The sequence below is a fragment of the Bubalus kerabau genome, chromosome 2 (genome assembly GCF_029407905.1).
Source record: "Bubalus kerabau isolate K-KA32 ecotype Philippines breed swamp buffalo chromosome 2, PCC_UOA_SB_1v2, whole genome shotgun sequence".
In the NCBI taxonomy this organism is placed as follows: Eukaryota; Metazoa; Chordata; class Mammalia; order Artiodactyla; family Bovidae; genus Bubalus; species Bubalus kerabau.
Genome location: NC_073625.1, coordinates 120,153,838 through 120,168,344, shown reverse-complemented (window position 1 = coordinate 120,168,344; position 14,507 = coordinate 120,153,838). Strand labels below are relative to the sequence as shown.

Genomic DNA, 14,507 nt, shown 5'->3' with positions numbered 1-14,507 from the left:
GTGGGCACTGATCCCTAGCTGGGCCACATCCTGGGCCCTGAGCTGGGACTCTGCGCTTTGCTCTCAACACAGCCTCTCTGGATGACCATGAGTGTCTCTGGGCTCACGGCCCCAGCCCAGACCTCTTGCACAAGTCCCAAGCTCCAGGTCCATCCAACCAGTTGCCAAGTGGACTTTCCTTCTTGGTCATCTCTGAGCACCAGAGGCCAACATGTCAAGCCAGAACTATTCATCTCTCCCACCCTCCCCTTCCTCACTTCCTTCTGGGAGCTGCATTTCTGCAAAGGGCCCCACTGTCTATCCAGCCCCTTTTAAACCCAGGCTGTCCACAGTCATAGGGAGTGGCGCGTGCCTAAAGATCACAACGCATCTCTGAAACCTGGCGTCCGGCTTAGCCGGTGGCAGTGAGGGGTAGGGGAGAGAGGGCAATTATCGGCCTTCAGGACTCCCCTGTGCTATTGGTAGGAATGTTTCTTTCCTGGGTGTCAATACGAGGCCAGGGTCATTTTTCAGCAATTGCCAATGGCTGTAATTGCATCAGGCTGCGCGGCTCTACGGAGAATCCCTGCGGTCCTCCATTCTCTCCACCAGGACAGTGCTCTATAGACACTCCCCAGGCCATGGATCATGTTTTTCATATAACCCGTTAATTACTAAATAAAACAACCCAACTTTCAACCTGATTAGCCCAGATTAATGGCCAACAGCGGGTTTCACGCGCCTGCACAATTTATCACTGAAAAGAACTGTGTCTTTAATGATTTAGCTACCTGGCCTAGCAGGGCCAGCTCAGGGCCGCCAGCCTCCAAGAGGAGTTAATTGCTGTTCTTCGTTTCTGACCTGGAAAGGCCCAGGTGACAGTTCCCATTAGCCAGGCTTGGCCTGCTTGATGACAAAGGATGGCAGGAAGCCCTTCCCTCCCACTTTGTTCAGAAGATGTATGGAGGTCAAATGTCCCCCAGCCCCACCACGCCAGCTGCCAGCTGGAACAGGTTGAGTCAACCTGTGAATTTACATATTTTTTCCCTTCCTGCCAACCTCCTGACTTTTCTTTCTTTCTTCTTCATTATGTTGAAAGAGCGAATCATTTTTAATTGTTACATTTCACCAAGAAATCTAGGACCTTTCATAAAAATGAGAAAAAAAAATGTATATCCCCTGGTTCCTTTTCTCTACATTTTGCATGATTTGGCCCTATTGTGCAGGAGATAAAGTGAAAAAAAATATTTAATCATTTATCATTGAAAGATCCTTTGATTAATAGGCTCTTCGAATGTCAGAACTGATTAACAGCATCTGGCCCAACTCTTGTGTTTTCCAGACAAGGGTGCTAAGGCCCAAGGCTGGGGAAGTGAGCTGTCCAAGGTAACTAGCCAAGGTAACATAGAGAGTGAGTGAAAGTCTGAGGACCATCTGGACATCCCAATAGCCAAGATTGCTGAGTCCTTTTTATCCACCATAGCAATACCATCACTTACTGAACATCTGTTCTGTTCCAGACATCATTGTATTTAATAGTCACCAACAACCTGTGAGATGGAAACTATCTCAGTTTTTGAGGTGAGGAGACAGAGCCCTTGTTTCGTGTTAGGGTGGTGCGGTCTGGTAGAACTTTCTTCATGACAGGAGTATTATGTGTCTGGAATATCCCAGAGAATGGCCACTAGTCACATGTGGCTGATGAGGGATTGAATTAAGGCAAAAGTGATTGAATTTTCAGATTGTTCAATGCTGTTAAATAGACACATTTTTTTCCTTCCTTCCCAATCTATAAGTTTGTATTTTCAAACACGCATTTTCTTATAAATGATATCACTTGCTTTTTTATTTTCTTTTTTCTTTCTTTTCCTCTTTTTTAAAAAAACTAAAAATTTACTATGAATAAGTGGCAAAGTAAAATCTTTAACTTCTAACATTTATTTTCATATCCTTGAACTACATTTAAAATTGTCAAAGTAGCACAAATCTGTATATAAATCTTCCACAATTGGAACTAATTAAGGAATTCTTGTTCCAAATGGAAAATCATTTCTTACTGAAGCTCAGCACTTCCTGGAAAGACTGTCCTCTTCCTCTGAATTACTTCTTTTTGAGAAGTTCCTTTAGTAACTATTCTGTTTATAACAAAAGTTCTCAGTTTTTATTTGTTTGGAAATGTCTTTGTTTTGTTCTTTTTCTTAAGTAATATTTTAGTTGGGTTTACAATTCTTGGTTGACAATCATTTTCTTTTGGCACTTTATTTTTCTGTTGATTCCACATGTATTCTGCATATTCCTTTAAGTCTATATTCCAGTTCACTAATGTCTTTCTTCAGTGTGCCTAATTTCATGCTTAATGTCCATCTACTTTTTTTCTCATCTCATTTAGTTTTTAATTATAATAATTACATTTTCTTGTGTTTAGAATTCTATTTAGTCTTCTTCCACAAATGCCTGGGCCTTTTTTAGAGTACAGTCAACTCTCAGTATCCCCTGAGGATTGATTTCAGCACCAACTGCAGATGCCAAAATCTGTAGATGTTCAAGTTCTCTGCTCAGCTATTAGTATCTGTGGATTCTGCATCCCACAGTGAAAATCTGGTGATTTTCCTTACTTTCAGGTCAGCTCACTTCTGAAACTAAAAGCGTGTATATTTTATACAGAATATGTTCTATTTTAGGAGAAATTTTCAAGCTCTTAAGTTATTGCCAGAAGTGTCATACCACAAGTTTCTTTCTAAAAGAACTCATATTTTCACTTATTGTAAAATATCACCTTTTCTTTAAAAGGATGGGTTATATGAGTCTGGAGAAGGCAATGGCACCCCACTCCAGTACTCTTGCCTGGAAAATCCCATGGACAGAAGAGCCTGGTGGGCTGTAGACCATGGGGTCGCTAAGAGTCAGACATGACTGAGCGACTTCACTTTCACTTTTCACTTTCATGCATTGGAGAAGGAAATGGCAACCCACTCCAGTGTTCTTGCCTGGAGAATCCCAGGGACGGGGGAGCCTAGTGGGCTGCCATCCATGGGGTCACACAGAGTCGGACATGACTGAAGTGACTTAGCAGTTAGCAGCATACTGTTGGCATACTGTCTGTCACAGAAAAAGGCAGCAAATTTGGAATAATTTGTCTTTTTGTAAGAGAAAAAAAAAGTGCCTCATTTTTAAGTCTCTTGCCATGAGATAACCTGTGGAGTCTTATGGTTACCATCTGCTATTTAAAATAATTGCTGCTGCTGCTGCTGCTAAGTCGCTTCAGTCGTGTCCGACTCTGTGCAACCCCATAGACAGAAGGCCACCAGGCTCCCCCACCCCTGGGATTCTCCAGGCAAGAACACTGGAGTGGGTTGCCATTTCCTTCTCCAATGCATGAAAGTGAGAAGTGAAAAGGAAGTCGCTCAGTCATGTTCGACTCTTAGCGACCCCATGGACTACAGCCTACCAGGCTCCTCAATCCATGGGATTTTCCAGGCAAGAGTACTGGAGTGGGGTGCCATTGCCTTCTCCGAAATAATTGCTAAATACACTTAATTGTGCACATATAAACTGCAACAGCAGGTAATAAGCCTAAAGGGTCAGAACAAATGAGGATTTTTCTGTCTACTTGTCCAAGTTATCTGTTATCTCAGTGACATATCTTCAAGGAGGATATCATTAATGTTAATAGAATTTACTGCTATATGTTATAATCAAATAAAGATATATAGACAAGCTCATATTTTATTCCCTCATCCCAGTGGCTAATCTTGCCTTCCCTCTGGTGCACAGGTAGCAATACCAACACTGAAAACATTTTTGGTTGTGAAAGTTGGGAGAAGGTACTTCTGGCATCAAGTGGGTAGAGGCCAGGAATCCTGCTAAATACCCTACAATGCACAAGATAGCCTCTGACAGCAAATACTTGTTTGCCAAAGATGTAAAAGTGCTCAGATTAAGAAACACTGAGTTAAAGACAAATTCCCCAAAGTGGCAACTCCAATGTTTTAATTTAATTCCACATCACTAGCCTTTCACAGAGAAGGCAATGGCACCCCACTCCAGTACTCTTGCCTGGAAAATCCCGGATGGATGGAGGAGCCTGGTAGGCTGCAGTCCATGGGGTCGCTAAGAGTCGGACACGACTGAGCGACTTCACTTTCACTTCTCACTTTCATGCATTGGAGAAGGAAATGGCAACCCACTCCAGTGTTCTTGCCTGGAGAATCCCAGGGATGGTGGGGCCTGGTGGGCTACCGTCTATGGGGTCGCACAGAGTCGGGCACGACTGAAGTGACTTAGCAGCAGCAGCCTTTCACAGTCCTCTGATTCTGATATACTGGGTGATGTATGCTTCTCTCAATCAAATAATCTATACGCTGTTCATTTCTGCACTTCCAATTTTTAACACAGCTTGTGGGTTTGGTGTGTGACTTGTCTTCCAGCTGTAGTGTTTCTAATCTGATCTCTACCTTAGAACTACATAGCTTACCAGGTTTAAGAGAAAGGCACTTTTCCTAATGCTTTGTTTAAGGCAATCATTCAGGTCACACCATTGTTCTAAACCACATAGGCTTGTAGGTACTTACTTTTCCTATAAAAGGAAACGTGGGGTTGACTATGATGCAATATATCATATGGTCACAGGGTCCTGGTTTTTGTGGGACCAGAGGTGGAATGGAGTGAGATGGGCTAAGGAGTACAAGAATGGAGTGAACACGAATAGAGTGTATGTAGTGAGGTGAGATTTTGAAAGTCCCATATTTGGGCTGGAGGGCATATGAGTTTCAGAGGGCATACATGAGCCTCAGATTAGCTTGAATGAGCTGGTATGCAAGGTCTAGGCAAACAAGAAAGGCAGAAGGCATGGAATATAGGCTCCAAACTGCTCACTGAAGATGGCTCAGAGAAATGCGTGCTGGACATTAGAGGCAGCTTCTCACCTGTTTCTGTTCAAACATGACACACACCTGACTCGATCAGAGAGTGAGAGGTCTAGGAATGGAGTGAAATAAACAATTGCAGTAAAGACGCCACTGACCTGGGGCCAGGCGGTGCGCCCCTCCCTTCTCCCCTCATGACCTCACCCAGGTCTGAGCCCAGCCTGTCTGCACATGCTGCCTGGCCCATCAGGGACTTTCCAGTCCACAGAATGTCCAGATTAGGAGGCCCTGAGGCCTCATGTTTTCCAGTTTTGCCCTGTGTTTTACAGAGGAAGGGCAAACCCCATGGCAAAACCCCAATTCTTTGCAACCTCATGTACTGCAGCCCTCCTGGCTTCTCTGTCCACGGGATTTTCCAGGCAAGAATACTAGAGTGGGTTGCCATTTCCTCCTCCAGTGGATCTTCCCAACCACTGGGATCTAACCCACGTCTCCTGGATCTCCTACATTGCAGGTAGATTTTTTACCATTTGAGCCATCAGAGAAGCCTCAAACAAGGGAACGGAAGTGTCTGGTTCCCTTTCCAAGGCAGACTTATATTTTTGAAGGCCCTCCTCCTTGGTTGGAGGAGGCCTGAGAACAGACACTATCCGTGAGCTCACGGGCCCAGAAAGGGAAGTGAGGTGGGTCAGAAGCATGCCAGATCTCGCCGGGTATGTGGAGCGATTTAGCTTGTACCTGGAGGAACCGAATTCTCCGCCTCAGGGAACAGGTGCAGAAAAGCTCTTTAAGCCAGAATTGATGTCTTTTCCCACAAAGAGAGAGAAAATAAAATCCATGTGGAATCCTCTGTTGAAAGGAGACAGGACTGCTGGGGTGGGGGCGGCCAGGGAGAAAGAGAGGTATTTATCCATTGAACTTTTTCTGCTTATGCAATAGATCTTCATTATCTACACTGTCCTGCAGTTCTCCAGCTCCCCAGGGAGATGCTTAATGACATACACTGCTTAATAAGCGGTGACCGGTGCCCTTAAAAGGCTGATGGAAGGGGAAGACCGTGCCTTCTATCTCCTAGCTCAGCGTGTTTTCTTTCTCACAGCTTATCTTTGAGATACTGGCCAGAGTCAGAGAAGAAAGTCAGCTGGCCCCCCGCAGCACTTGCTCTGATGTAAGCTGACTCGGGGCAAGGCTGCCAGTCACATTCCATCGTGAAGGGATACCAGGTATCTGTTTATGTGCTCTTTGTTTTATGTGCAGATTTCTTTCTTGAGCACTGACTTAGGCTCCCCACAGAAATCATATTTATTTTTATTTTGTTTACCAAACACTTACATAGCACTCATGGTGTGCCAGATCATATTCTCGGTGCTGTATAAGCATTAACCTATTATAGTCACAGAGTTAGGTACTATATCCAAGTTCTTTAGAAAGATGAGGAAACCAAGTCCCAGGGGATAAAATCTGCCAGGCACAAGAAATGTGGTAACCTCCATATGCTTCTAATCCCTGCTCTGGGTGCAGGCATGGCCTGGAGTTCCCTCTGCTTGCCATCTATTAATAGGTAGAGTCCTCCAGGCTTACTTCTTTCTCCACAAGTCCCTCCCAGGCTGCTTCCCACTTGCTGCTCTGCCCTTTCCATCTCTCTCAGACCTGGAGGGGACATCCCCATGGTTCTCTCACACACTCATTTTTACACTTCCAGCTAATTCACTGTCCATGAATTTCCTCACACTTCAACCATCAAAAAGAGGTGTTTCTCTTCTAAGGAAATAACGTGAAAAAACATCAAAGATTTATACGCAGAGATGTTATCTCTATGCTACTTGTAGGTGAAAAATGAGGAATGCTCAGTGTTTAATAGGAGGGAATTGGTTAAAAAAAAAAAAACAAACCACAGAGTATCACACAACCATTAAAATGTCCTATTTCGGGAAGCTTTTAAAGAGGGAATATGCCAGTGGCTCGGAGGTAAAGAATCTGCCTGCTAATGTAGCAGCAGACTCAGGAGATGATGGGTGGGGAAGATCCCCTGGAGAAAGAAATGGCAACCCACTCCAGTATTCTTACTTGGGAAATCCACTGGACAGAGGTGCCTGGGGGGCTACAGTCCATGGGGTCACAAAAGAGTCAGTCGTGACTGAGCGACTAAACAAAAACAAATATGTTAAGATGAATGTTAAGAGGGAACATGGGCTCTTATATATATATATACATATATATATATATATACACATCATATATACAAACAATTATATATACATATAATATATATGCATATATTGCAAGGGCTTAACTATCACTGATGAGAAGTGGGAGTGGTGAGAATATTTTTTCACTGATACTGTTTCAAATTGCTGTCACATAATGGAAGGCAGACAGCTTTTAGTCAATTTTATTATTGCTTTAAAATTTTCTACAGACAACCCACTATCTATGTTACTCTGGGGTGACTGTTCCCACCATGTCCACCTCCTTGGTATGTTTCTGCTATTTTGATGTTATTTTGTTCATCAAATGTTACTTAATTGCTTGTTCAATGTCTATCTTCCTTACAGAACTTCAAGCACTATGAAGGCATCTCTCTGATGACTGAAGACTTTGAACCTCCTTTCACGGGCTCATTGGCCATCGATGTATCTTTTTTTATGAAATGTCTATTCAAGTCAAGTCAAGTCTTACCTGTCTTATTTCACTTAGTGTAATGACCTTAAGGTTCATCCATTATGAGGATTTCCTTATGTATGATTGAACAATAATCCATTGTATATATATGTATATGCGTGTTTTTTTCTTTATCCATTCATCTGTCAACAGACACTTAGGTTGTTTCCATGTCTTAGCTATTATAAATAATGCTGCAATAAACATAAAGAGGCACGTATCCTTTCAAGCTAGTGCTTATGTTTCCTTTGGATTAATATGTAAAGGTGGAATTGCTGGATCACCTTGGCCACCTGATGCAAAGAGCTGACTCATTGGAAAAGACCCTGATGCTGGGAGAGACAGAGAGCAAGATGAAAAGAGGGCGACAGAGGATGAGATGGTTGGATGGCATCACTGACTCAATGGACATGAGCTTGAGCAAACTTAGGGAGACAGTTTAGGAGAGGTAAGCCTGGTGTGCTGCAGTTCATGGGGTCACAAAGAGTTGGACATGACTTAGCAACTGAATAACAATGGTAGTTTTATGTTTAATCTTTTTGAGGAACCTCCATACTGTTTTTCGTAGAGGCTGTATCAATTTATATTCCCACCAACAGTACTCAGGTTTCCGTTTTCTCCCCTAGTGGGACATATTTTGTCTCAGGTTACACATAGTCTGTCTATACTATACATATTTTGTCTCGGGCTGTGACTTGTTTTCCTTTTTTAAAAAATTCTTTTAATGAATAGAAATATTTAATTTTGATAAAGTCAAGTTTATTGATTTTTAAATTTCATGATTAGTGGTTTAGTGTCAACTTAAAGAAATCTTTGCACACCTCAAACTTCAAAAATATTTTCCTTTTTTCTAGGAGTTTTATAGTTTTAGCCTTTAGGTTTAGATCTAGGATCCATCTTGAACTACAATTGGCCCTCCATATTTGTGGGTTCCAAATCCATGAATTTAGACAACTATCAAAAATATCAGAAAAAAAATTCCAGAAAGTTTCAAAGAGCGAATCTTGAATTTACCAAGGGCTGGCAACTATTTACATATCATTTACATTGTATTTACAACTACATACAGAATTTACACTATGTTAGGTATTGTAAGTAATCTAGAATTGACTTAAAGCAGGAGTCCCCAGCCTCCAGAATCTAGTGCCTGATGATCTGAGGCAGATTTGATGTTATAATAGAAATAAAGTGCACAATGAATGTAATGAGCCTGAATCATCCCAAAACCATCACCCCCACCCCCATCACTCCTGACAACGGAGAAATTATCTACATGAAACTGGTCCCTGGTGCCAAAAAGGTGGGGACCACTGATTTAAAGTATACAGAAGGATATGCATGGGTTCCATGCAAATAATATACCATTTTATATACAGACTTGAGCATCCTCAGATTTTGATGGGAGTGGTGGCATCCCGAAACCAATGCCCTGCAGATACAAAGGGACAACTGTAATTAATCCTTGTGAGCTGTGTGAGGTAGGAATCAAGGTTCATTTTCCCTGAAGGATGTCAAGTGGTTCCAACATTATTTGTTGAAAAGACTTTACTTTTACCAGCAATTGCTTTGGTGCCTTTGTCAAACATCAGTTGATTGTATATGTCTGGTCCTGTCAGGCCTGTTTCCTTTTCTTTGTGAAATGGGAGAGTCTGTTTTGTTTTGAGCCTACTTTTAGGCCCGAATTCTAGGTCATGGCTTTTACTCTTAAGGTATAGACTTTTTGAGGCCTCCACTCAATCCTCAAGGTATTTTAAAAGGTGCATCCACTCCGCTTGGGCCAGGAGCCCACAGTCTCTCAGCGACAAAAGACTTCTGGTGTCTCTGCCCGGGTCTGGGCCCTGCAGTGTGTGACCTCTGTTAGGCCTCGTGGGTTCTTCGCTATGTATGTGCAGCTCAGTTCTCAGCCATGGACTCAGTCAGTCCCTGTGTGGACTTCAGGGGCCTGCCTTTTAGTGGCGCTCTTTCTTTGATATCTTCCTCATGAATTCAGCCTTTCCTGTAGTCTGGAGCTCCGATCTCTGCCTCCTTAGCTCTGAGAGGGCCCTACTCAGCTTGGGCTCACTCCTCACTGTTGCAGGGAAGTTCCCCTGGGCAGAAAGCTGGGACGACCACTCAAGTCTCCTCATATAGTTCACTTCTCTTCAACATCAGTCTCCAGCTGCCTCTTGTTCAGTGTCTGAGAATATCTGCCCTGCGTGTCTTGGCCCTGTGTGTAGTTGTTTAAAGCAGGGAGACAAGTTATGTACCAGTTACTCTGTCACAGCCAGAAACAGAAATCCCCGTGGGATTTAAATTCTTTGCAGCATCATCCCTCCTGATGTTTCAGAGTGAAAGGGTCCAAGTCTTCTTAAACTATCACATATTCCTGAATAAGGCCCCTTAACTCAAAGCAAGAAGTCATGTGTCACTCAGGCTTGGCTGACTGAATGATTTAACTGAGAAGTTTTATGAGCACTAGCTAGAAACTGGCCAAAATGTACTAAAAAGAGATAAATGGTTGCTTTATTGCTAAAAAAATCTTTTCTGATGGCAAATTCCCCAAAAGGAAAATGTTCAGCCCTGAGCAGACTTACTCTAATTTTCTGTCCTCCAAGTAGGAAATAAATGTGGTGTCAAAGCACATGAAACCATCGTTTCCCTTTTTACCCATCACCCTCTGCTAGAATCCCCATTTTTCAGGTTAATAGAAGATTGAGATCTATCTGAAACAAATAGGCACTGAATATCCTTGTAAAAACCTATCTCAGCATAAGATGTCACTTCCTCCTTGTCCAGTGATTAGTTGTACCTATTATGTTTGTCCTTTGCTCCCTCTTTTTCGCTTCAGAGCCCTTAAAAGAGTTTGTAATCACACATGTATCTTCTCAACCTCTCCCAATTTTTTGTTTGCATTTAATATAATAGATTATAAACTCCATGGGGGTAAGAACTTTGCCTGTAGCCCCAGTGTCTCATAGTGATTGGTATATAAGATCTGAGAATTGTTTGTTGAATGAATAAATGGAGGAATGACTCTACAACTGAATAGACCTCTTTGGAATTAGACCAAAAAGTATACAAATAGAAAGGCTTAAAGGGTTCAAAGAGAAAGGGCTAGTTCCTAAATATCTGCAGTTTTTAATCTTCAAGACCCAGAGACCTCTTAGCCAGGGATAACTGAGTAGCTATTGTTTCACTTGAAATGGAAATCATTCCTGGAGAAGCCATCAGAAGAGGCTGCTCCTGAGAGCTGGGCGTGAGAGTGTCTGTTCTTTCCATAGGGGCTTCTGAGACACACTGGATTTTGTCCCTAGACTGTACAATGTAAGGGTCCTCCCTGACAGTAGCATGTGCCAGGTAAGACTTCTTGTTCTCTGTGGGAGGAAGAGTCAGCACGCATGGGTTTTAATAACTCCCAGGGCACTGAAGTTTCCATATGTGGCCCAGAGAACATCTTCTCTTGGTTACGGTAGCAGAAGAAACCAAGAACAAAGGCAGAACATTCTTTAACTGAAGGAGCCCTGGATGCAGAACACTAAGGACTATTTATCAAAAGGTCTCATCTTGTGGGTGGTGCAACTTGATCTAGGGACCAAGATAGGAAAAAATGAACCCAAGGTCACTCAGTGAGTAAAGAGCACCACGAGGACTGGTCTCCTCTAGACAACATTAATCTCTAGCTGAGGCTGTTACTGTTTGTTTATTCCAACTCTGTCCTCCTTCCCCACCCACTCCTGCCAATATACAAGTCTGCGTTTCAGCTTGAGTCATTTATGCTCCCAAGTAAGAGCACAATTCTTTCTAATCTGCAGTGATAGGAGAAAGTCAGAGTAGAAGCCTTCTTTATTTTGGCAACACACTCCCGGCTCAAAGACACCTTGGTCAAAAGTTCAGTGACTTTAGAATCAGTAAAGTTGTAGTGGTGATGGAGGGGGACGGAGAAAGAAGAAGCCCAGAAGTTTAAATGTCTGGGCACATGCTGTTTCTGACTTGTTGCATGAGCTATGGACAGTCCTTCCCTCCTCTCCCTCTTAGTTTCATCACATATGAAATAAAGGAGCTGGAATAGATCATCTCTACCACTCCACCTTACTTAAATATTATATCATTAAAATAGTACACTTGAAGGAAAAGGATATTGTCACTGTATACATTTAGAGAATCTCCATTTCTGTGTATGTTCTCAGAAACAGAAAAGATTCCTTGCTTCTGGGAAACTATGCATACAGAAGCCTAAACTTGCAGTCCCAAGAAGTCAAGTAATGCTGGACATCTTGGATAAAATCTTCAACAACTGATACAACCACAAAAGCTGTCCCCCATCCCAGTGTGGATAGGAATAAACCCCTCCATCACGGTTTAGAATATCAGGATTCTGCTTTTAGTTTCTCCTCCACCCTGCTGGAAAGTCTAATCAGCTCTATTTCATGATAGAGTATCATCTACAAATTTAGTAAAGACAGAAACAAACTATTCATGACTATCATGTGTATCCCAGGATGAGACTTGTGTTGGAGGAGGAAAGAAGCTAAAAAAGTTCTTTAAAATGCTTAGAGGAACAAAATGTTACCAGCTCAAAAATTTCAGTAAAGATAGTCTTCTATAAGTCCATTGAAATTTCCACAAATCTGTTCTAGAGTGATGCTTGCAACACCTCACCTGTAGGAAGAAACAGCTATAAGCAATAGAACCATGATGAAACTGATTAGTAGTTGTGACCATCACAGGATGGTCAGCTGTGACTATCCTAATTCATCTTACATTTTTAATAACAAGCCCCGACACAGAGGTGTTGAATACACATGACTTAAGATATACAGTGCATATGATTATAAAAACAGAAGACCATGTGCACGCTCAAGGATGGTCCATTCTTACAGAGGAAACTTTCCTCATGAGATGTCACTTAAAATGGGGTGAGAGGCAGAGAAGATTGCTGGAGAGGACTGACATGAAGGAGTTGACAAAACGCAAAGGAAACATTCTGGATGTAAGTAAGGAAACTGGAACCTAACAGCTTGATGTGATTACAAGTGTGGGGTGGGGGATGGAAAAAGATAGCCTTTTTGTCATGTTTGACCATAAAAGATATGTTTTTGTATAACGTTGAAATATCATTCTTAGGTGGAGCTGGGCTTTTCCAAGTGTCCTAACTCTCAGAACATGTCAAGGGGTGGAGTTGTTTCCAGCAGGTTCTCTTCTCTAGCATACCTTCTAGATTTCCTCCTAATGGACCCCTGACCTCTTCTCAGAGTCTCCTGATCCTTCCTCCTCACAGCCCAGGTCACCATGTCTGGATCTCTTTTCTCTCTCTGTAATTGGCGCCTTGGAAATCTCATTGTTCTGACAGCTTCAAATAATACACTTTCAACTTTATACATCCAACTGTACTAGTCTCCCTTTGCTGCTGTTCAGTTCAATCGCTCAGTTGTGTCCGACTCTTTGCGACCCCATGGACCACAGAACACCAGGCTTCCCTGTCCATCACCAACTCCCTGAGCTTGCTCAAATTCATGTCCATCAAGTCAATGATGCCATCCAGTCATCTCATCTTCTGCCATCCCCTTCTCCTCCTGCCTTCAATCTTTCCCAGCATCAAGGTCTTTTCCAATGAATGAGTCAGTTCTTCACATCAGGTAGCCAAAGTATTGCAGTTTCATCTTCAGCATCAGACCTTCCAATGAATATTTAAGGCTGATTTCCTTTAGGATTGACTAATTTGATCTCCTTGCAGTCCAAGGGACTCTCAAGAGTCTTCGCCAACACCACATTTCAAAAGCATCAATTCTTCAGTGTTCAACCTTCTTTGTAGCCCAACTCTCACATCCATACATGACTACTGGAAAAACCATAGCTTTGACTAGATGGACCTAACAAAGCAAAGTAATGTCTCTGCTTTTGAATATGCTGTCTAGGTTGGTCATAGCTTTTCTTCCAAGGAGAAAGCATCTTTTAATTTCATGGCTGGAGTCACTATCTGCAGTGATTTTGGAGCCTCAAAAAATAAAGTCTGTCACTGTTTCCACTGTTTTCCCATCTATTTGCCATGAAGCAATGGGACCAGATGCCATGATCTTAGTTTTCTGAATGCTGAATTTTAAGCCAACTTTTTCACTCTCCTCTTTTACCTTCATCAAGAGGCTCTTTAGTTCTTCATTGCTTTCTGCCATAAGGGTGGTTTCATCTGCATATTTGAGGTTATTGATGTTTCTCCTGGCAATCTTGATTCCAGCTTGTGCTTCATCCAGCCCAGCATTTCACATGATGTACTCTGCATATAAGTTAAATAAACAGGGTGACAATATACAGCCTTGATGTACTCCTTTCCTGATTTGGAACCAGTCTGTTGTTCCGTGTCCAGTTCTAACTCTTGCTTCTTGACCTACATACAGATTTCTCAGGAGGCAGGTAAGGTGGTCTGGTATTCCCATTGCTTTAAGAATCTTCTACAGTTTGTTGTGATCCACACAGTCAAAGGCTTTGGCATAGTCAATAAAGCAAAAGAAGATGTTTTTCTGGAACTTTCTTCCTTTTTTGATGATCCAACAGATGTTGGGGATTTGATCTCTGGTTCCTCTGCCTTTTTAAAATCCAGATTGAACATCTGAAAGTTCTCAGTTCACGTACTGTTGAACCCTGGCTTGGAGAATTTGACTTACAATAACACAAATCTGTTATCTTGTACCTCTGGACATCAGAAGTCTGAAATGAGTCTTACTGGGCTAAAACCAAAGTATCAGTTTGAGCCAGTTCCTTTTGAAAGAAACCAGCTGGAAAAAACTGTTCCTTGCCTCTTCCCACTTCTAGATGCTTCCAGTATCCCTTGTTTTGTGGCCACATCACTTAAAAAAAAAAAAAAACTTAAAAAAAATTCTATTTATTAAAAAAATTTTTCACTTTTAATTTTATTTATTTACTTTTGGCTGCACTGGGTCTTCATTGCCATGCAGGTGTTTCGCTAGCTGCAGCAAGCAGGGGCTCTCTCTAGTTGCGGCGGGCGGGCTTCTCATTGCAGCGGCTTCT

The 14,507-nt window shown here is 42.3% G+C and overlaps 1 long non-coding RNA gene across 2 annotated transcripts; it reads left to right on the top strand.

Moving 5' to 3' along the window:
* The first annotated feature begins 1,323 nt into the window (after positions 1-1,323).
* LOC129644875 (uncharacterized) lies at positions 1,324-7,694 on the top strand. 2 transcript variants are annotated; one of them, XR_008711029.1, is made up of 4 exons: positions 1,324-1,365; positions 1,500-1,560; positions 5,944-6,067; positions 7,400-7,694. It is a non-coding gene; the product is annotated as an uncharacterized LOC129644875 (long non-coding RNA). The 2 variants fall into 2 exon arrangements; XR_008711028.1 differs by lacking the exon at positions 1,324-1,365 and having other exon boundaries at positions 1,456-1,560.
* Positions 7,695-14,507: the final 6,813 nt, after the last annotated feature.